At 34.0% G+C, this 25,053-nt stretch overlaps 1 long non-coding RNA gene across 1 annotated transcript in view; it reads left to right on the top strand.

The window, feature by feature from the left end:
• LOC123383387 overlaps positions 1-25,053 on the top strand; it is a 68,262-nt gene that overhangs the window by 27,465 nt on the left and 15,744 nt on the right. Inside the window, exons 4-5 of the long non-coding RNA XR_006593081.1 lie at positions 10,587-10,718; positions 13,472-13,556. This is a non-coding gene — a long non-coding RNA (uncharacterized LOC123383387). The remainder of the gene's footprint in view (positions 1-10,586; positions 10,719-13,471; positions 13,557-25,053) is intronic.

Below are 25,053 nucleotides of genomic sequence, written 5' to 3'. Positions count from 1 at the left end.
ATAGAAAAAAGGTATGTGGAGAAAATAATTTCATTTAACTGTGAACCACTTAAAAGAAGGTGAACTCTGGTTAATGAGATTATTAAACTGTGGGTCATAAGTAAAATTACCACAAAGAATGCTCCTTTTTATTGTTCCCCTTGGATTAAATGCCAAATGTTTTGCAAATTTTATCTTATTTACTGGAGTCTCTCTTACCATGGTACCAGAGAAATATGACAAAAATGTTCAGGATTATAGCTCTGTAGTTTATCTGATAAATAGAGAGAAAAAGCCTTAAAATGTAACCTTAGCATGTAGAGTATTTGTGACATTTCCTCTGTATAAAAATTTTTTAAAGAATTATTAGGAAGATATGTTTATGTTTAACTGAATGGAATCCAGCAAATCGAAGAAAATCTTTAAACAATCCTAATATATTGTCTACAAGTTGCTTTCAGTCTGTAAACATAATTATGCTCTTGAATAAAGCTGTTTTCATTTTCATTTCTTCCTTTTATATCTTAATACATTTGTTGTTGTTGTTGTTGTTGTTGTTGTTGTTGTTGTTGTTTTTGCTTTATTGCTTTGGCTAAGAGCTCTGTAGAATGTTGAGTGGTATTGGTGCTAGAAGGCATCCTCTTGTCAGCCCTCATCTCAAGGGGAAAATTCTCAGTATTTCCACACTAATCATGATACTCTTCTGCCCTAAGTTGTTATTCTTAATCACAATTGAATGGTAAATTTTGTCAGATCATTTCCTCTATCGTGACAAGACATGATGTTGTTCCTTTGTTTTGTTAAAGTTATTTGATTTCTAAATGTTGAATCCATAATCATTCATTCTTGGCTTAAAAACAAATTGTTTATGCCATATTATATATTTGATGTATCTTAGCAATCTGTTTATCAGAAAAAAAGAATTGTTATTGTTTGCTCTGGGGGATATAAACCTATGATTCTCCTTCCTTATAGTATCCTTAATAGTTTCAGGCAAAGTTTATACAGATCTCATAAAAGATTTTTGGAGAGTGCCTTTACTTTTCTGTGCAGGAGTTTGTACAAAATTTTAGTTCTTTCTCAATTATATGAGAAAGTTCGTGGCTCAGGGCCACAGGCATGGAAATCATTTGTAGGTAGTTTTGTTAGACACAATTTACATAATGGATATAGCATTATTGCTGTTTCCAAAATTTTTGGATATATATGTACTTCCCTTTGGTTTTTCCCATTTTGTGTAAAGTCAGGTACATTAGAATGAATTTCTTTATGATATCATGCATCTGTCTTCAGAATCGGTAGTATTACACTTTCTACAGTCTTGTTATTGATAATATGAATTTACTTTTTTCTTGATCTGTCTTCTCATGAATTTATCATTTTTTTTTTACATTTTACAAAAAATGAAAACCAATTTTTGAATATTGATCTTCTCTGTAATTTTGTTCAGTTTATTTTCCTGGGCTTCATATTATCATTTCATTTTTGTTAATTTTGCTACTAAACTAGTGTTTCTTTTTCATTTATTTTCTTGAGGTAGATTATCCACTCATAAATTTTCTAGATTTCCACTCTTGAATTTAATGCTATATAGTTTCTTTTAGATACATCTTTTCATACATCCTACATATTTTATAACAGGTTCACTTAGACTGAATTGACTTATAATAACCTGTACAATATTAAAATTAAAAATTTAGGTTTTGAAATATGTGTGCATTTGTGAAATCATCACCACAAGAAATAAAAAGTAAATGTCCATCCAATGTGTCCCTGTTTCCTTCTGCATCTTTGTGTTTCCTCCTTCTTAGTCCTGCTCAAAACCTCTCCTCTTTGCCATAAAATAAACATTCTTATAAATGTCTTTGTCTAGACATATAAATTCATTTTTCTTGAATAAGCCTCAAAGAATTGAATGACTGGATCATATGATTGATGTGTGTTTATGTTATTTTAGAAAACACCAAAGTGTTTTGCAACTTGTTTATACCATTGTACAACCAACCAGCAGTGTGTGAGACTTGACAGTTGCTCTACACCCTTGCCAACACTTGCAGTAGTTACTATTTTTTAAGGACACCTTTCTGCTCTTGACATATAATAATTTTATTTATTTATTTAAAGTATAATTAATATATAGTGTCATATTAATTTCAGGTGTAATTATAATGACTCAACACTTCTATCCATTATTCATTGTTCTTCAAGATAGGAGTACTCTAAATCCCCTTTATCTCTTTCAACAAACTTTCTCTCTGGCACCTACCAGTTTGTTCTCTGTATTTCAGAATCTTGTTTGTTTGTCCTTTTTTTTCTTCATTTGTCGTGTTTCTTAAATTCCAAAAGGAGTAAAATCATATGACTAATTTCACTTAGCATTATACACTCTAGGTCAATGCATGTTGTTGCAAATGGCAAGATTTCGTTCTTTTTTATGGCTGAGTAATATTCCTGTGTGTGTGTGTGTGTGTGTGTGTGTGTGTGTGTGTGTGTGTACACATTTTCTTTATCCATTCACCTATGGATGAACATTTGGGTTGCTTCCATATCTTAGCATTTGTAAATAATGCTGCAATAAACATAAGGGTACCTGTATCTTTTTGAACTAGTGTTTTTGTATTCTTTGGGTAAATACTCAGTAGTGGAATTATTGGATCATAAGGTAAATCTTTGGTTTTGTTTTTGGGTTTTTTTTTTGTTTTTTTTTTTTTAGATTTTAATAGGACTTACTTGCTTTTTTTTTGAAATTTTAGTTTATTTACTTAATTCATTTGTTTATTTATTCTCAAGTTAGCTAACATACAGTGTAGCCTTGGCTTCAGGAATCGTTTCCTGTGATTCATTACTTATATACAATGCCCAGTGCTCATCCCAGCAAGTGCCCTTCTCAATTCCCATCGCCCATTTTCCTTACCCCCTAACCCCCGAACCCCATCAACCCTCAGTTCTCTGTATTTAAGAGTCTCTTATAGTTTGCCTCCCTCTCTGTTTTTATCTTATTTTTCCTTCCCTTCCCCTATGGTCATCTGTTAAGTTTGTCAAATTCCACATATGAGGGAAATCATATGATGTCTTTCTCTGACTGACTTATTTTGCTTAGCATAATATCCTCTAGTTCCATCCATGTTGTTGCAAATGGCAAGGTTTCATTCTTTTTCATCACCAAGCGATATTCCATTGTATATACATACCACATCCTCTTCATCCATCAGTGGATGGACATTTGTGCTCTTTCCATACTTTGGCTATTGTTGATAGTGTAACTATAAACATTGGGGTGCATGTGCCCCTTCAAATCAGCACTCCTGTCTCCTTTGGGTAAATTCCTAGTAGTGAAGTTTCTGGGCATAGAGTAATTCTGTTTTCAATTTTTTGAGGAACCTCCACACTGTTTTCCAGAGCAGCTGCACCAGTTTACATTCCCAACAGTGTAAGACGGTTCCCCTTTCTCCACATCCTCACCAACATCTGTTGTTTCCTGAGTTGTTTTTCAGGTGTTGAGTTTGGTAAGTTCTTTATAGATTTTGGATACTAACCCTTTATCTGATATGCCATTTGCAAATATCTTCTCCCATTCTGTCGGTTGCCTTTTAGTTTTGTTGATTGTTTGCTTCACTGTGCACAAGCTTTTCATCTTGATGAGGTCCTAGTAGTTCATTTTTGCTTGTGTTTCCCTTGCTTCGGGAGACGTGTTGAGTAAGAAGTTGCTGTGGGCAAGATCAAAGAGGTTTTTGCCTGCTTTCTCCTCGAGGATTTTGATGGGTTCCTGTCTTAGATTGAGGTCTTTCATCCATTATGAGTTTATTTTTGTGTATGGTGTAAGAAAGTGGTCCAGTTTCATTCTTCTGTATGTTGCTGTCTGGTTCTTCCAGCACAATTTGCTACAAGACTGTCTTTTCCATTGGCTATTCTTTGCTGCTTTGTCAAAAATTAGTTGACAATATATTTGTGGGTCCAATTTTGGGTTCTCTCTTCTATTCCATTGGTCTGTGTGTCTGTGTTAACAATATTGATTCATCCTAGTCACTATTGTTAATTGTAGCTCTTCTAATAGGTATGCAAAGATATCTCAGTGTCACTCTAAATTGCACAGGTGTAACGAAGTCATTGTTCTTTTCTCCCCAAGCATCCTAGTAAATTGAGATAATGGGTCACAAGCCTGTTAGTAACCCCTTCATTTCCATTCATATTTTGCTTGTATGGTTGTTTGTGTTGCAAGCTGGATTTCCTGTATGAAATACTATGGAAAAAATTGCTGATCATGGAGCCTTAATTTTTTTTTTGTCATTAGTGTGGGACCATTAGTGTGGGAGCAGCTCAAATCATAATCATCAGGATTGAGAAGCTGGGTCACAGGTTTTGTCAGGCTGGTCTTTCCAGTTCATATTGACATTAGGTAATAGCCCTTCAGGGATGTCAAATTAACCCCTGGTTTGTTTCATAGAGCCTTTCCTCCTTGGTGCATCCTGAGGTCTACTTTGTTGCTCTGGGTTGGTGAGACTGCTGGAAGCCCCAGTAACTGGCTTAGCTTCTCAGCTCCAGCTTTCTGCTTAGCGTCTTTGCTTCTCAGTCAACTTCTGTGAATCATTAAAAGCCTAGAAGGACCAGGGATACCAAATTTGGGTCTTACCACCTGGGATTCTCTTGTAATTGAGATCCTGTTTCTACAAGTACTTGTTTCCTTGAGTCTGTGATGCTTCAAACACATATTTTTAATATGCCTCCAGCTTTACTGATATTTGGCAGCAGCACAGTTGGGCTGTAAAGTCTGGACTGTTATTACTGGAAACTTACTTTTCTACAAACATTACAAACATTACTTTTAAAAATATATTTTATTTTGTAGTTGGCTTTTTTTTGTTTCGCTATAGCCAATTAATCCAATCTATATATCAATTTATTTAAGGCAAATGATCTTCCTAAGAAGTGTATCTTTTTTTTCTTTATATTCTACTGAATTTATTTTACTTAAATAATTCATTGATTACAATAAATATTTCTTCAGTTCACAAAATGTTCCAAGTACTGGACCAAGTGATGTAGATACTTTATTGTGGGACAGCCTAGTGTGGAAAATATGAGTAAATAGGGGTATATTATTATAGATACATTTAGTGTATTGATGATCCAGCCATTGTACCAGATTATTACCTGTGTCTTCTTACATCATATTTAATTTTTGCTCTAGGGATTAGCATGTGAATTTCTTATGATAACACCACCCCGTGTAAATATATTCTCACAACGCTGCATTTCCATTTAATACCCTTTGCTTTGTGTCTTTTTGTCATACATTTTATACAAACAATACTATTTACCACTTTTGGTTCGTGGAGTAAGATCTATTTCAAAAATTAGAAAAAAGTTGTCTTTTATATTTATGCACATATTTTCCTTCTCTGGTCTTCACTCCTCCTGGTGTTCTTAACTTCCATGAGGTATCTTTTCCTTCACTCCAAAGAACTTGTTGTAGTATTATTTGTATTACAGGTAGCCCAGCAACAAATGGCCTCAAGAGTGTGTGGGTGTGTCTTACTTCATTGTCAGTTTGGATGGGTAATTTTGATGGATATATGATTCTGGATTGACTGCCTCATTTTTTCTTCCAAATTTGAAAAGATACTATTCCATATTCCCCCATCTCTTTGGATTCTTTTGAAAAGGCAGACATCATTGAAATCATCAGTCTCAAGTAGGAAATTCATCTGTATTCTTCTAGAATGTTAATTTTTAAAAAATGTTTGGATAACAACAGTTTAAGTATCATGTATGCCTGTGAATATCTATTTCTGTTTAACCTGCTTTCATTCTATTGATCTTGCATCTGCAATTTGACATATTTTTAAAAACTTGGGAATTTTTGACCACTTTTCTATAGCAACATTTGTTTTTTCTGATACATTCTGATTCCTCTTCACATTGGTTGTCAATTAAACATGTTTGATGATCGAATACTATCTCACAATTTACTACAGGTCACTTTAGCTAGGCCAGGGCCCTCCCTGTATCCCCCCTGCCACCAGTCTTTGGGCACTGCAAGACATCTTGTATCTCTATTCTTCTCTTAGCCTTGCATCTACTCTCTACTAGACCTTGATGTGTCTTTCGCACATGCACAGCCTAATCCTTGAGCAAAGACCTGTTGTAAACTCCCATGTAGACTTCTGCCCGCCTCCTGTGTACAATTCCTTCATGTACAGTGCTATACCTAGCTACATTAGCATCCCTGATTCCAGTCTCTGCCTCATCAGCTCAGCAACACATCCACATTCTCCCTGGTCTCAAACTTCCTGCAACAGGGGAATATGACCCATGCAAAGGGCCTGGGCAGACTTGAGACTCTCTCCCTTATAATACCTTGTGTTGATGAGGAGCTCTTATATATTGTGTGTGGGAGAAGAGACTGCAGCAACAACTCTGGTGAAGTTTAGGCAGGTTCTTTTAAGCTGAAAAGATATATACAGTATGACACAGTATTTGTACTCTGGCTTACATACTAATCCTAACAATGTACATATGTACTTAAAGGCATTTAAAAACCCTAATTTCTAATTGCCCTCAACTGGAAACAATATAAGAGTCCACCATCTCTTAAACTGGGTAAAAAGTGGTGTATCATACAATGTAATACACACCAATGAATATGAACAAACTTCTGTATACCACATGGATAAGTATCATGATCTTATTGTTGAGCAAAGGAGTCTGGACACCCCAAATCATGTTGTTTGAAACTATTTATGAATTTCCAAAACAGCTCTTTTGTCATGAGTTGAATCATGAAATCAGACATGTCAATGGTAGACTTTACACCAAATTTTAGTTATTCAAAGGATAGAGGCAAACATTCAACCAAAATGCAAAATATTTGGAGGAACAAATAAGTATCAAACAGAGCCCCTAGTATTGCTCCCTTTCTTCCACATCAGGATATGTTTTGGTTTTACAGTTAAAGGTGAGTTGTGATGTTGAGTAATGTTTGTAAAACTATTATTTACCACAGGGAGTCATTTAGGTTTTTGGCTCATTCCATTTTACACTGTTAATTGCACAGTCTCTGGTAATAACACTACTTGCCATTCTCCAGATTCCTAACTTCCAAGGTAGTTTACAGTAAACAACCTAGACAGGTAAGGTATACCTGGGAAAACAGTAGTATCTATAATCATGTTTTGAAGGAATTACTCTAATTGTCATTACCACATTTACTGGGAGGTTATTTACTCTTATCACATAATCCATGTAGGGAATAGTTAGAGGCCTGCTCTTACTCCTTTCCTTCACAACAGGCAACATGAGTCTAAGATATTAGGAGTCAGGGACGTAGTTACTTGGGGAAAAGGGAGAGTATAATGGTGGAAGGTAGAAAAAAGGATTTGTCTTCTTTATTCTTCTGGAAGTCTGGCAGTGTTTTATTCTACATCCAAGTGGTGGTTTACACAGCTCTGTTCTTTGGCTAATTTCATGTCCCTGATCAGTTGGTATTATTGCACTGTTCTCTATTTGTATCATGTTTTGAATGACCTACAAATACAATAAATACAGCCTCAATAAGCAAGCAGATGATCAACACCAAGTTTTTAATATGTGTGCATATGTAGGTGTGCACACACCTTTGTTTTCCTAGGAGGAGGCAGAGTGATAGAATCGGGGAAGTGCATATATGGGGTCCCACAGTCATTGGACCTATTGTCTTTCAGGTGGATATAATTTGTCTCCTTTATTAGTAATAATTATATAATTAATTATAGTAAATAATTATATATAGTAATAATATGTAATAATCTTTGTTTCATTTATATATCAAATATATGGTTTTTAAATAAAATATTTCAAAATTTTTAAAGATTTTTCCAGTTAAAATTATTTCCTTTTTGGGAAATAAAGCATACCAAATTTGTCTGATAATAGAAGCAAAATGAAGTAAAATGAGTAAGAGGTAGACTAAATATCATGAAAGCCAAAAACATTCCAAGTTAAAAAAATTTGTGTATACTGTACACAAAGTAAAATAATTTAAGCCTATTCCTAAGGAAATTTCAAAATGAAGTGTTCTGATAGTTGGTGATCCTAATCTAATATTGATCAAGATAAAAAGTTACATGAGAACTGGTAACTTTTATGGATAAAATACACTAACACCTGTGTTATCTATATCAAAATATTTTATTTTTATAGTAATTATGTAAAATATAGTAACATTCAGTTCTGGGAAAACATTTTATATCTATAATAATTTATATAGCCTTATTAACAAACATGACATTTAAAATATTGTACCTTTTTAAAGTTTTTGCTACTAGATTTTCTAAAGAATATAAAATGGTACTGGATTTTTAGAAAAGATATTTAACATGTAGCAAAATTTTGAGTTCTATGTCTTTTACATAATAATTCCTTGCAGGACTATATAACAACTCAGGGACATGCACAAAAGTATGGGCACACAAAAAAGGGAGAGACCAATTTTTAAATAAATTATGATGTATCCATACTATGACTACCGTTCAGCTTTTGCAATCAAGTGTGTCTGCATATATTTATGTGAAACATCTCTAAGACATATTGTTAAGGGGAAAGATGTACATTTTACTTTAATTTCAGTCATGTGTGTAAATACGTAAATATGTATGTTAATGTATGGTTATGTGTTTGTTCATATACAGACTTTGCTAATCATGGTTATTTCTGAGAAGGAACAGTATCTTCAGTTTTTCAAAATCTTGCACTGAGTGTGCTCTGTATTTCTAACTAATAAAAGAAAAAACATAGGGGTGCCTGAATGGCTCAGTCGGTGGAGCATGTGACTCTTGAACTTGGGGTGGTGAGTTCAAGCCCCATCTTGGGCATAGAGCTTACTTAAAAAATATAACACAGAAATAGTCATAGGATATAATATCACTAATGATTCTTTTGAAAGATCTACTCTCTGATTTTTCTTCCTTTTATAAGTAGTGTAGAGCAGAATAAGAAATTATACTTAAAGTACAATTAGAAAAGAGATACAAAGGAAAAGAAATGAGAAAAAACATAAATAAGCTATGTGGAGAAAATAATTTGTGAACCACTTAAAAGAAACTGATCTCTATTTAGTCAGTGAGATCATTAAGTAAGGGGTAATAAATAAAATTGTCACTTGGAATAAATTTTACTCTGCTAGGATAAGATTAAATGTCATGGGCATTATAAGGCTTATCTTATATTAAGGTTTTCTGTTCTCATGGCAGCAGAAAAAATGACAATAATGTCCAGGGTTCTAGTGACTGTCAAATTTTATATAATAAGTATATAGAAAAAAGCTTTAAAAATATAATTTTGTCCTGTAGAAGGGTTCTGCCATTTTTTGCAATGCGTATAAAAATATCATGAAGGATTGTTATTCTCAGAAAATTGTATTTATGTTTTAACTGTATGATAGTATCATGGCCAAGTGCAGAGAACCACTTAGGTGCTATCAGAATCACTGGACAGTTAACATATTTTGAAATGTAAGTGTAAAAACAACCAGCTCCCAGAAGTAATTTCTTAAAGCACAGTTCTTGGTTCGTATGTGATTTCATACCATAGAAATTGAAAAAATAATTAGTTGTGACTCACTCCAAAATAGAGTTCAGTTGTAGCATATATTCACATTTGAGGAAATGATTCTTACGGTTTTGACTTTGCCTGCCTCCAACCTCCCATTTAAAGGTAGCCGTACTTGTTAATAAATGGCCACCTTTATAGACACTCAGCTTAAGAGAATAGCATAGTGTAACGCTCAGGATAAGGTTATAGGACGGGGACTTCTCGATTCAGTTGTGCCATTGTCTCTCCCTGAACTTGAGGAAATCACTCTGACCTTAGAGTCTTTCTTCTCAAACAAGGGAAGTGCAATTTCTTAAGTGCTTAAAATCTATGGCATCTATATACCTAAGCGCATTGCACCAACGTGAACATAACCCACAATATTCCACGGTGATGGTAACACTTAAATGTTCAGCATATTACACATCCCACCTTCTATATAAACTTGCCTTTTAAAAAAATTATTTTATTTATTTTGAGAGAGCACAAGCAGGGGTGGGCAGAGAGAGAGGGAGATAGAGAATACCAAGCAGGCTCCATGCCCAACATGGGGCTGGATCCCACAGGATCCCGAATCGTGAGATCATGACCTGAGCTGAAATCAAGAGTCAGACACTCAACTGACTGAGCCACCCAGGCTTCCCATGAGTGTGCCGTTTTAATGTAATCATTAAAGTGCAAAATCTCACCATGGTTCCATGGTTTGAAATATTCATGTGGAATACTAGGCTACAGAAAATTCAGTAGTTGGGTTGTCATATACCCAAATACTCATAAATGATAGGATCATAGGAACTCAGATTTTAGCATATAACGTGCAGCCATCATAAGCCATCAACCTATCTTTAATTTCCTAGTAGAATATCTTCACCAAGATACTCTACAGCTTCTATTTGAACTTTAGTGGCAGGAAGCCACAATTTTCAGAACTATTCTTAACATTCAACAGTAGGTTTTTCCTTCTCTCTGCTTAACTGGAGTCTAACTTTGTATTCATTCTCTCCATTAGCCCAATTTTTTTTTTATTTATGCCTTTACAGAATATGCTCAATTATTGGGAATGCTGGGACTTGGGTTCACACTGAATGGGACTGCATGTGCTTCGAAGTGGGAAAAGTTGATCACCTGAAAAACAATGAATCTTCTGTTAATAAACTTTGGATACCATTCAGGTTGTTCATATTTTCATTAATTCCTATAAATAATTTTCCATACTTTGCTGTGTAAAGAGATTGCACAGGAGCGTCTGGGTGGCTCAGTTGATTAAGCATCCAACTTCAGCTCAGATCATGATCTCGTGGTTTGTGGGTTAGAGTCCCACATCATGCTCTGTGCTGACAGCTCAGACCCTGGAGCCTGCTTCAGATTCTATGTCTCCCCCTCTCTTTGCCCCTCCCGTGCTCATGCTCTCTCTCTGTCTCTCAATAATAAATAAATGTTAAAAAAAAAAAGATTGCACAAATTTCATTGAAATTTTACCTAGGAGTTTGTTAATATTTGGCATTGTTATAAATGGGTATTTGTAGTCAATTTAATCTTGTAATGATTTGTTCCTGGCATTTGGAATGACACTCATAATTGATTTTTTTATTAATCATGTGCTTAGCATTCTTGTTAGATTGACTTATTAATTCTAATATATAATATGTAGATTGATGTTAGTCTAGAAATAGAGTCATCCAGTATCAATAATGGCAGTTCCATTTTTTCCTTTCCCATCCTTATGTCTTTTTTTTTCTGGGTTTTCTTTTTTTTTTTTAATGTTTCATTGCCTTGTAATTCATGTATATCCATTATAGTAGTTTCAGGTGTACAACGTAAGTGATTCAACCTTTTTTTTTCTTCTTCATGTCTCATTGCCCTACATAAATATTGAATTGAAATGGTGTTCAGAATCCTTCTGTTATTTGTGATCTCAAGGGAAGATTTAAATATTTCAGCACTTACTATGACATTAGCTACAGTTTATGAATTTTTAATTATCCTAAATGGATGATAAGTCTCTTTTTTGCATCTATTAAAATAATCGCACTATTTTGTTCCTTTGTTTTACTGAAGTGATTTGATTTCAAAGTGTGAATTCAAAAAGAATTTATTCTGGATAAAACCCAATGTGTTCATGGTGTATCAGACCTGATTCAACTTTGAGTTCACTTTGTTAAACATATGTATATTTTTTTTCTTTTGCATTTTGGTCATGAGAGATAAAACCCTTTGATTTTCCTTTTTATGTGATACTCTTCTCAGTTTGTTGTAAAGTTTTTATGGCACTCTTGAAACATCTAGAGGAGTTCCCTATTTCTGTTCTCTGTAATGTCCTGTGTAGCATGCTGTCATTTCTTTCTCAATTGTAGGAGAAAACTCAATCACCAGCACATGGGACTTACAGATTTTCCATTATAGGTTCAACTTATTTAATAAACATAGGACTTTGCAGATTTCCTCAGTCTTATTTTTTGTTAATTTAGGCTTTACATTTCATACTTATTAGCATAAAAATTTATTTAGCATAAAATCACCTATATTTTGTCTATTTTCAGATTCTGTAATGATGACATTTCTCATTTAAATGTGTTTCTCCCAGGGACATCTGGGTGACTGAGTTGGTTAATCGTCCAACTTTGGCTCAGTTCACAATCCCGCGGTTCGTGGGTTGGAGCCGGGTGTCAGGCTCTGTGCTGATAGCTCAGAGCCTGGAGCATGCTTTAGATTCTGTGTCTCCTTCTCTCTCTGCCCCTACCCTGCTCATGCTCTTTTCTCTCTCTCTCTCTCTCTCTCTCTCTCTCTCTCTCTCTCTCTCTCTCTCTCTCCCTCTCTCTCTCCCTCTCTTTCTCTCTCTCTCTCTCTCTCTCTCTCTCTCTCAAAAATAAGTAAACATTAAAAAAATTGTTTTAAAATAAAACGTATGTGTTTTTTCCTTTCCAGAAGAATGAATCCTTTAATCATAATGAAATGTCCCTCTTTATCTGTAGTTATTCTTTTTTCCTGGAAGTCTAGTTTGTTTGGCATTAATTTACCCCTCTCACATTTTTAATGCTTAATTTTGCATGGCATATCATTTTCTATACTGTTATTTTCAATATTACTGTCTCCTTCAACTTAAATTATAAACAGCATATAATTGAGACTTGCTTTTCTTCTAGTCTGAAAACTTTTACATTTTAATTGAAATGTTTAACTTTAAAAAATTAATGTTTTTGTTGATATAGATGGATTTATAATTACCCATATTGTCCTTCATTTTCTATTTTTCCCATCTTTTTATTTAATTTTTTGTTCCTCCTTTTGTGTTTATTATTTTTTGAGTTTATTTACTTACTCTTGAGAGAGAGAGAGAGAGACCAGGTGAGGGGCAGAGAGAGAGAATCCCAACGTGGGGCTTGAACTCACAAACCACGAATCATGATCAGAGCTGAAATCAAGAGTTGGAGGTTTAACTGACTGAGCCACCCAGGTGCCCCACATTTTGTGTTTACTGAATAATTTTTGTTTTGCAATTTAAATGCTTCCTTTGGATCCTTACCTGTGGCATTTTAAAAACACGAATGCCCATATATTTTTTGACTCTGTTTTGCTTTAAGAAATGGAGTTTATGGCCCCTCCCAAGATTGTGGGCCAGCCTTAGTGACTTGTAACCAATAAAATGCAGTCCTTCGGTCACTACACAAATTGCTAGGCTTACATTCCAGTCAATTGCTATTAGCAACTGTCACCAGCGGATGGCGCCATATTGGCCCTCCGGTCCTGGATCTTCATACACACTCTGGTTCTGTTTTCACCGCGTGCTCGTAGCAACAAATCACAGTTTTCGAGCACTAAATAGTCTCAGGTTTGTTTACGTGACTGTCTTACCTAACTCTCAATTTGGAAGAATAATTTTGGTAGATACAGAACTCTGGGTTGACAGTTTTAATTTTTCTTTCAGCATTGGGAAGATTCTTATTTTTCTCACGTTCTCTATGGATTCTTCTGAGAAGGCAGCTATCTTTTAAATCATTTTTGTGGGATAGGTAATGTATATTTCTCAGATGTTTTTAATTGTTCACTGATATTCTTTATATTTCACATAGATGCTAATCTAATGTATAATTTAATAATATATTTCCAAATTTCAATACATATATCATCAATCCAAATTACTCCTTTTTTCTAAATAAAAATAAAAATTTGATTGACAATATCGATAAACCATAGCAAAGCAGATCTCCCATAGGAAAAAAAATACTCAATTTTTATTTCTTATTGAATATGTGTCACATCTACAAATTATATACAAATAAAATAAGCACCTTCCTAAGTAAAGTAGCAAAATTTTTATAATTGCTCATCTGTGTGTGATGTCGACATGCATGAGAAAATATTTGAGCAGAAATTAAAATCCTTTATGAAGAGTAATAAAGTAACATTTGAGTTATTTACAGCAAAATACTTGTTTTGGCAAATCATATCCTCTATCTGAAACTATTTATGTCAATACAGTACACATAGTACTATATATATAGTAATATTAATTCAGTAAAGGCAATATATAGAACATAACAGGAAGCAACAACAGTATATGCATATATAGTTTTAATATATAAATTTTTGTTATTTCAAATAATTATAAAATGATAAACTAACAAGTAGATTGGTAAAATACAACAGTTTATATAAACATAAATGTAAATTGTCATTAAATATGCTTAATAATTAGTGCAAATTTAATAACAAGATAATCTTTATCTTAATGGCAGATTATCAAGGAATTATGAAATGGTACTTGGCTTTTGAAAATTAATTTTGCATTTTTAGCAACTTCTTTTTTTTATATATACTTTTTAAAATGCGAATTTGCCTTTTAGGACTGTATCCAACACAGCTACTCACAGTTGAGTATAAACATATATTTACAAAATTGGCAAAGGAGCTATTTTTTAATAAATTATATTGTGTTCATTCCATGGATATGATGAACCTTTACAACGAATTAAGTAGATCTTATTAATTACAAGTGATAACTCCATGACACATTGCTAATAAAAGAGAAAGCAAATTATAATTTCACATATGTACACACATTTATAAGTATATTCTTTATGTAAATGCATATTTATGTGAATATATGTATACACATTTTATTGATAATCATTATTAATTCTGAGAGAAAACATGCATCTGCATTTTTTAAAGCTTTACACTGAGTGTACACTGGATTTATAAGTAGTAAAAAAAAATTTAAAAATAGTCACACGGTGGCATATCACTAGTGATTTTTTTTTAACATCTCTTTTTTTCCCTTTATGGTAGTACAGAATAGGTAAGAAATCATGCTGAAAACATGTTAGAAACAAGAGAAATAAAAATATAACAAGCTTTATGGAGAAAATAATTTAATCATGGTCCAATTTTAAAAAGCTGTTCTCTAATTACTCAAGATCATTAAATTAATTAAATTACTTAAGGTCATTAATTAGGTCATTATGCTAGGGACCATGGGTAAAACTGGCACAAATAATGCTCTTTTTATTGTTTCCCTTGGATTAAATGTCAAGTGTATTGTCAACTTTATCTTATATTTTGGGGTCTTGAATACCATGATTTCAGACAAAAAAAGTGACAAGAGTATTCTGACTCAAAATTCATTTGAAAAAGTGTTTAGAAAAAGCCTTAAAAATGTATCCTTGTCTGTGGAGTTTTTGTGCCATTTCTTATATGTATATGAAAAGTTGATTGAGAATTGTTATTCTCAGAAAAATGTGTATATTATGTTCAACTCTTTGGTGTCCATCAATCTTGGTGAATTATTAACTCTAATACATGAACTTCAGGTTGTTTTGAGAGAGTCTAGAAATAGGTGATCTTTGAATAAAGGCGGGTTCATTTTGTTGTTTGTTGATCCCTTTTTTCTTCTTTTTCTTATATTATTGCCCTAAATTTTCCCTAAAATGGTGAATACAAGTGGTGATAATAGACATCCTTGTCTTTATTTTGATATCAGGGAGTTTTTCAGTATTTCACCATTAATTATATATGCTACACTACATTTTTCTAAGCTGCTTTAAACATCATAAGTGTGTGGTTAATTATATCAAATAGTTTTTCTGTATCTCCTGACATAATGACATAATTTTGTTCTTTTGTTTGTCAAGGTTGTTTGATTTGAAAATGTTAAACTAAGAAACCTTTCTTATGTTAAACACAAGTTAGACCTTTCTTGTGTTCTTGTTCCTTGTGTATTATAGTTGAATTCTCTTTGGATTCTGTTTGTCAAACATAAGGTTTTAACTTATTTCTTAGTGTTTGTCATGAGGCATAAATAACTTTGATTTTCTTTTCCTATAATGATCTTATCAGCTTGATGACAAGTTTATAGAGGTCTTATAAAACATTTTGGCCAGAGTTTTTTACTTTTTCTCTCTTGTGGAAGAGGTTGTTTAAGACTGGTTATTCAGGAGCTCCTGGGTGGCTCAGTTGGTTGAGCATCTGACTCTTGGTTTTGGCTCAGGTCATGATCTCAGGGTTCATGGGTTTAAGCCCATGAGTGTGCCGTTTTAATGTAATCATTAAAGTGCAAAATCTCACCATGGTTCCATGGTTTGAAATATTCATGTGGAATACTAGGCTACAGAAAATTCAGTAGTTGGGTTATCATATACCCAAATACTCATAAATGATAGGATCATAGGAACTCAGATTTTAGCATATAAAGTGCAGCTGTCACAAGCCATCAACCTATCTTTAATTTCCTAGTAGAATATCTTCACCAAGATACTCTACAGCTTCTATTTGAACTTTAGTGGCAGGAAGCCACAATTTTCAGAACTATTCTTAACATTCAACAGTAGGTTTAATCATAGCTCTTCTAATCAGTATGCAGTGGTACCTCACTGTAGCTCTGAATTGTCTGAATATGCAAATTCTTTCTTTGGTAGGTATTCCCCATCAATGGAGTAAATGGATCACAAGCCGGAGGGTAATCTTTTCCTTCCCATTTGTGCTTTTGCATGTGTGGCTGTTTTTTATTGCATGCTGGATTTTCTGTTTGAAATACCACTAAAGTGATTGGCGCTTCTCAATGAATATTTCTTCCTGCATTGAGCATTTGATTTTGCTTCTGAGAGGCAATGAGTACGTGGGCAGTTCATGTCATGGCAGTTAGAGAAGTCATTCTTAAGCTGTATCTCAGTTTTTGTGAGAGGTTTTTCTATTTCTGGTTCATAGAGTTACTTATGGCATAGCTTCCTAGGGATGTCAAATGGACCCCTGGATTGTGAGCCAGAGCCTTTCTCCTTCATGCACCTTCAGTTCTAGCCCACTCCTTGAGCTGGTGAGACTGCTGGAAGCCCTCCCTACTCAGCTGTTTAGTTTTCCCACTGTAACTTTTTGCTTAGCACCTTGGCTTCATGATCACCCCCTTTACATAAGCATATACCTTCAGGGGAAGAGAGACACCAAATTTGGGTCTCCTCACTTAGATTTCTTTTCTGGGATCTTGTCTCTTCAAATGCTTATCCCCTCTGTTTGTGGTGCCTTTGAATATCTTTAATGTCTTCTAGCTTTCCTAGTTTGTTTTTGTTTTTGTTTTTGTTTTTGTTTTTGTTTTCCAGCAGAAAATTTGGGCTGATAGAACTGCTTAGTTATTACTGAAAGGAGACAGGTACATATATACTTTTTTTTTGAGAATAATTTTTTATAGTTTTTATTCCTTCTGGATCTTATTAATTCAATCTTTATATCAGCAAGATAATTTTTTTAAGGCCAGCGATCTTTTTTTTTCCAATATATGAAATTTATTGTCAAATTGGTTTCCATACAACACCCAGTGCTCATCCCAAAAGGTGCCCTTCTCAAAACCATCACCCACCTTCCCTCCCTCCCACCCCCCATCAACCCTCAGTTTGTTCTCAGTTTTTAAGAGTCTCTTATGCTTTGGCTCTCTCCCACTCTAACCTCTTTTTTTTTTTCCTTCCCCTCCCCCATGGGTTTCTGTTAAGTTTGTCAGGATCCACATAAGAGTGAAAACATATGGTATCTGTCTTTCTCTGTATGGCTTATTTCACTTAGCATCACACTCTCCAGTTCCATCCATGTTCCTACAAAGGGCCATATTTCATTCTTTCTCATTGCCACGTAGTACTCCATTGTGTATATAAACCACAATTTCTTTATCCATTCATCAGTTGATGGACATTTAGGCTCTTTCCATAATTTGGCTATTGTTGGGAGTGCTGCTATAAACATTGGGGTACAGGTGCCCCTATGCATCAGTATTCCTGTATCCCTTGGGTAAATTGCTAGCAGTGCTATTGCTGGGTCATAGGGTAGGTCTATTTTTAATTTTCTGAGGAACCTCCACACTGTTTTCCAGAGCGGCTGCACCAATTTGCATTCCCACCAACAGTGCAAGAGGGTTCCCCTTTCTCCACCTCCTCTCCAGCATCAATAGTCTCCTGATGTGTTCATTTTAGCCACTCTGACTGGCGTGAGGTGATATGTGAGTGTGGTTTTGATTTGTATTTCCCTGATGAGGAGCGACGTTGAGCATCTTTTCATGTGTCTGTTAGGCCAACGATCTTCTGAACAGTGGGTCTTTCCTGATCTTATTTGGTTAATGTACTCCAGTTAAATTTTTTCATTGATTACCTAAATGCTTCGCTAGTTCCCAACATGTACCAGATATGAATTATGTAGTAGAGGTTCATAATTTTACTAGGTATAGCCCAGTAAAACACAAATAAGGAAATATGGATTATATTATAAAAGATAAGATTTGTGGCAATTTTTAAAGCTACAGTAGTCTAAAATGTTACCTGTACCATTTCATATTCTGTTTACTGGTCTCTCTCGAGGTTGCATACAAAACCTTTACTTATCTTGGTCTAGTTAGAGTTAACAAAATACCAAATTATGTACATGCCATCTCACAATAAGAAAATTGTGCCTTTTACCCCCCTTTCTTTGTGGTCTTTTTGTCATATATTAAAATTTTATTAAAAAGTGGTTATTGATGTTTATTTTTTCCTTTAATTTTCTTAAACAAAGTACATTTTTTTTTAAATTTTTTTTTCAACGTTTATTTATTTTTGGGACAGAGAGAGACAAAGCATGAACGGGGGAGGGGCAGAGAGAGAGGGAGACACAGAATCGGGAACAGGCTCCAGGCTCTGAGCCATCAGCCCAGAGCCTGACGCGGGGCTCGAACTCCCGGACCGCGAGATCGTGACCTGGCTGAAGTTGGACGCTTAACCGACTGCGCCACCCAGGCGCCCCAACAAAGTACATTTTATGTTCAGCTAAGTATATGAATCTTGAGCTTATGTTTGAGTGAATTTTGCAAATCATATATTTTACTTACAGAATGCTATTTACATTTTTGCATAAAAATGTGCATTTTTACTCTCTGCTTTCCTATCTGATTTGTTCTTTGACGTATTATTTATGTGATCCACAGTGGTTTCATTTCCCCTTATTTTTAAGTTTTCCAAATTTCTATCAGTTGTTTTTTTAACAGCTTTCTTGAGGTATAATTGATAATTAAAAAAACTGCACATATTTAATATATATAGCTTGATGGGTTTGAGCATATGCATATACCTGTAAAACAATCACTGCAATCGAGGTAATAAAGATACCATCTAATTTCCATCCATTGTGTCAGAAAACATACTTTGTTTTGTTTTAGTCATTTTAAAACTTTTCATATTTGTTCTATGGCCCAGCATTACATTTTTGTGTTATTACCCTAGTGGTTTCTCTATGGTTTAAAATAGAAATCTTAATTTATTAGACTCTCCTTCAGATTTACATTAAACTAATTCCAGTAAAATATAGATCATTTATTCCTAGATAGCTTTTTCATTTTTCTATTATTGTTATACATATTATTTGATATGTTATATACCCAACATTACATTGTTATATGTTATAATAATTATTTTGTATAATTTTATATCTGTTTAAGAAGCTAGAGGAAAGGGGAGCAAATTGTGTTTATATATTTTTTTATATTAAACTTTGTATGTACTGTTTCTGAAACATGTACTGTTCATGTCTTCCTGTGAATTTGTGGTACTATATGGTTTTATTTCTTTATTCCAATATAGATTAACACCTCCCTCTCTTGTGTTCTTATTGTCAAATATATTTTATTTGTATATGTTATATGACCACAATACAGTTTTATAATTAGAAGATGATAATTTTATAGATACTGTTTTGTGAAGTTGTCTTTTAAGTCGGTTATGACATGAAAGGAACATCAATATTTAATTATACTAGGCATTATCATTACCTACATAGTTATTTTACTAGAGGACTTTCTTTTTTCCATTTTAATTGCTGTCTGATATCACTTCTTTCAAGCCGAAGAACTTCCTTTAGAATTTCTTATATTGCAGGATTTATAGCAACACATTTTCATTGCATATCTCAGAGTTTTTGTTGTTGTTGTTAAAAACTGGTCGTGTTAGATAATATAACAGAGGAAATCTGTAGACTGATTGCCCCACCTGGCTTTTTATTTGTTTGTTTTGTTGTTTGATGACAAGACTGGACTGGTTAACTTTTTTTTTAAGTGTATTTTTTAATTCATTCTGAGGGAGAAAGAGAGAGAGAGCACATGGTAGGAGGGGCAGAGAGAGAGGAGAGAGAGAATCGCAAGCAGTCTCCATGCTGTGCTATTAGCGCAGAGCCTGATGCAGGGCTTGAACCCACGAAGTAAGAGATCATGACCCGACCCAAAATCAGGAGTTGGTCGCTTAACCGACTGAGCCACCCAGACGCCCCAGGGCTGGACTAATTATGTGTATCCTGTTTCCACTGCGGTGTGTAGCTTTTGATACCATTGCTCAGATTTTTCCCCATTAAAAAAAAAAATCTGTCAGCAAGGCCTCTTAGGAACCCTCCTCTGGTCAGTATGTTTATTGGTCAAATGTTTTATAGTTAGGACCTTGAACCAGTAAGACTTCTGTGGTTTGGAAACTACTTTCACAGTCCTGGGTTTAAAATTGTATCTTTTATTTCAGCATTGAAAACAGTCTACTCCATTTTGCTGGTTTTCTATGAATCCTGTTGAGAAGGTAGCCATCATTTAAGTCATTGTTCATGGATCAGTAATATATTTTTATTTCTCAAAAATTTTTGGTGGACATATATTTATTCACCTCATTAATATTATTTATATTTGATATAGATGTCAAATATGATGTTTACTAATAAAACTCTTCAAAAACTTCAGTAGCTTTTATGTCAATCCGAATTATTCCATTTGTATAAATAAAAGAATAATTTATTTGACTGACACTAGAAATAAACCAGAGCAAAAGCAAAAATACAGCTGGTATGAAAAATAACAAAAGCCAGAAACATAACATTTTATTTTATATTTAATTCATAAAAATATCTGCACCTAGGGGCGCCTGGGTGGCTCAGTCAGTTAAGCATCTGACTCTTGATATTGGCTCAGGTCATGATCTCGCAGTCATGGGATCAGAGGGAGCAGAGCCTGCCTGGGATTCTCTCTCTCCCTCTGTGTCTCTGCCTCTCCCCAGCTTGGGTGCACATTCCCTCCCCTGCCCCAAAATAAATACATAAACTTAAAAAAAAAGATATCTGCACATAAATACAAAATAAAACACATTCCTCTGCAAAATATCAAAATGGTTGCTACTATTATTGCTAATATGTTGTGACTTGGATGAGAAATTGAATGAGAACAGCCAGAGTCTCTTGATAAAGAATAATAAAGTGACTCTTGTATTGCCTATTGCAAAGTATTTTATATCTATAGCTGTCATGTAACAAACTGTCATGCTTTGGCAAAACATAATCTATAGTAGAAGTGATTTATATAAATATAGTAAATATCAGAACCAGTCACTGATAAAAGCAATATAGAGAACATAAAGAAAATAATGAAAAGATATGCACAAGAATATGTATAGGTTTAATATATAATAGATTTGATATTCAAATAATTATATAATAATTGATTAACAAATGGGCTTAGCAGATGCATCTAAGTATATACATAAACTAAGTATAAATTGGCAATTACTCTATTAAATATGCTTAATACTTAGAGAAAGTTAAATTCATGTTAAGATACTTCTTTGTCTTGATAGCAGCTTATTCAAGGGATATAAAATTACCCTGGCTTCTTGATGGTAATTCGGCCTTTGTTTTTTCTTTTATTACCAATTTTAAAATTTACCTACACTTTCCACAGTAATTTGCCTTCTAGTACTGCATCTGACACATTTGCTCACAAATGTGTGTGTGAAAGTGTGGGTACAAAAGAGGCAAAACTGTTGTTGCTGAATAAATTATGCTTTGTGCCGTAGATACGGTGCACCTTTTGTGACCAATAAGGAAGAACTATATAATTTATAGAAGAAAATTTCAAAATCAATTGCCAAACAAAAAAAGCAGATTATAAGTTACTTTCAGATATGTGAAAATGTAGAAATACATTATTTATGTGAATACATATTTATGTGTATATCTGCTAATGTATACACTTTGTTGCTAATCATGGTTACCTCTGGGAGGGAATATATGTCTGCATTTCTGAAGATTTTTTACAGAGCACACAATCAATATATGCATAATTAATAAATGGTAAATTGAAGAAATAGAAATAAGATGGCATGCATCTTGCTTTTTTCCCCTTTTTTTGAGTCAGTGCACAACAGAACAAGAAGTTGTGCTTAAAAACAAGAGAGAAAACAGTTCCATTGGCATTGGATGTCAAGAGTGTTTTAAAATCTGTCTTATATTCAGTGGCTTCTGTTACCATGATCGCAGTGAAAACGGTAACAATGATTAGGGTTATAGTGACTCTCAAAGTTTATCTGATAAGTTTATAGAATAAACCTCAAAGATAAAAGCTTGCCCTGTGGAGTTTTTGTGCCATTTCTAAGGATAAATATAAAAAGTTTAAGAATTGTTTTTCTCAGTAATGTGTGTTTATGTTTCATTGTATGGTATTCATCAATCTTGCTAAATCTTCAGCTTATTAATTTTAATACATTGCTTACAGGTTATTTTTAGTTAGTCTGGAAACATAAACACATAATCTGTGAAAAATGGCAGTTTTCTTTCTTCCTTTCCAATTTAGGATCTTTTAAATATTTTCTTGTATTTCCCTGATTAGGACAACCATAAATTGTTAGTAGAGCTAACAACAGTAGAAATCCTTGTGTCTTTTCTGATCTCAGGACTCCAGTTTTTCAGTATTTCATCCCTAAGTATGTTTGCTGCAATATTCTCAATTTTCATTTTGGGGTTTTGTTTTGTTTTTAAATTTTAACTGGGTGGTTAATTATGTCAGATGGTTTCTCTGTATCTATTGCAATAGTTCATGAGTTTCTTCCTTTGTTTTCTTAAAGTGCTTTGATTTCAAGATGTTAAACCCACAAGAATTCATTCTTGGATGAACCTCACTTTATACAATGTGTTTTATACTTGATGCATTCTTGATTCCATTTTTCAAACGTAAGTTGTTTTCTGCATTTGGTTATATGAGATACAAGCTTTGCATTTTACTTTCTGACCTTATCTTCGTCAGTTTGGTGTAAAGTTTATGAGGGTCTCCTAGAACATTTTGGGGAGTGTTTTTGCATCTTGTGAGAGAGTTTATGCATGATTGTTGTTACTTCTTTCTTGTCATGTGGAAACGATCAGGAATTTAGACACTAGGCCATGGAATTCATTTGTAATAGGGATTTTCATTATAGACACAATTTACCTAATAATTACTACTGAAATGTCTTCATTTTTAATGTTTATTTATTTTGAGAGAGAGAGAGAGAGGGGGAGAGAGAGAACACACATTAGCAGGGAAAGGGCAGAGAGAATGGGAGAGAGAGAATCCCAAGCAGGTTCCACACTGACATCACAGAGACCAACATGAGGCTTGATCTCATGAACTGTGAGATTATGACCTGAACCGAAATCAAGAGTGGGGCACTTAACTGACTGAGCCACCTAGGTGCCCCAGGACTACTGAGATTTCTTATGATTTAAAAAATTTATACATCATCTCATACAATCTCAAATTTATTAGTATGCTTTTAAAAATAATATGTATTCATCTCTAGAATCTATAGTAATGATCTCTTCTACATTTATTGATAATGTGTGTCTTTAAATTTGTTGATAAATCTTGCAAGGAGTTTTACATTTTTCTTCCATATTTTTTGAGATATAATTGACAAAAGTGTCTATATTTAGGGTGTACAGTGTGATGTTGATATACGTAAACATTGTGAAATGATTACCACAATCAAGTTAATTATTTTATTCTATTAAAAAAATCTTCATGATTTGCCGGTCTTCTCTTTGCAGTATTTCAGAATCTATTCACTGATCTTAATTTTGTTGTTTCATGTTTTTTAATTATCATTAGTAGAAAATGCTACTTTTAAAAAATTTTTTGAGGTGGGTACCAGGGCTTAAATTGTTAATATTTCTACCTGTGCAGTTAATGCTGTAAATTTTCCTTTAGACATATTAGGTAACGTAACGTAAGGTAATGTAAATATCCATGTGACCCACCTTTCCAAGTTTCCCTGTGGTACATTCATATTCCCTTTCTGCCTATGCTGCCCAAATTCTCCCCTTCTGCTCATGCTGTATACATTCTTGTACAGGTCTTTATACGTGTACTTTCATTTGTTTAGAAAAACTTCAAAGAATGGATTGTTGAATCACATGATTAGGGTCTCTTTAATTTATTTTACAATGTGACAAATATTTTGCAACACGATTATATCACTTTATACCCAAACAGCAGTGTGAATGTTTCAGTCACTTTACATTATAGTTAGCACTTGTTAGCTCAGTATTTTTTAACTGTGGCCCTTCTAGTTAAGTGTGCAGTGGTATCTCACTGTCATCCTGAGCTGCATGGTCTAACCAAGTCTTAATCCTTTCTTTTCCAGGCATCCCCAGTAAATGGAGAAAACCTATCAAAGGCCTTATGTTATTCCCTCCCATTTATACTTTTGCATATATGGTTACTTTTATTGCTTGATAGATTTTCTGTATGATGTACTATAGAAATAACTATAGGCTCGGGGTGATTTTTTCCTCCTGTAGGGAGGATTTCTTTTGCCATTCAGAGGCAGTTACTTATGGAAAGTTGTTTTCTTCCTTGAGACCTTTTGAAACTGGGTCTCATATTTTACAAGGTGTTTTCTGTTTATTTCTGGTTCATGTGGACATTTAAGGCATGGCCCCTCAGGGATGTTAAAAGAACACATGAGGTTTGCTTGGTTTCATTAGCCTTCCGCCTTGTTGGACCCTAAGTTCTATGTGTATCCGCTGACAATGGTGAGAGTATAGGAAAGTCTACCTGCTCAGGGACTTAGCGGCTTTATTTCTACTTTCTGCTTAGTGCCTTGAATGTTCACTCACCTCTTTGGAATTTGCAAATACAATGTAGGGGAAAGTGCCACTACACTGGGATCTCACTCCCTGGGCTTTTCTTCTTCCTGAGGTCCTGTGCCTTCCATGCTTATTGCC

The sequence above is a fragment of the Felis catus genome, chromosome X (assembly GCF_018350175.1).
Source record: "Felis catus isolate Fca126 chromosome X, F.catus_Fca126_mat1.0, whole genome shotgun sequence".
NCBI classification, from domain to species: domain Eukaryota; kingdom Metazoa; phylum Chordata; class Mammalia; order Carnivora; family Felidae; genus Felis; species Felis catus.
Note: the sequence above shows the minus strand (reverse complement) of the source record. Positions and strands in the feature narration are given on the sequence as shown.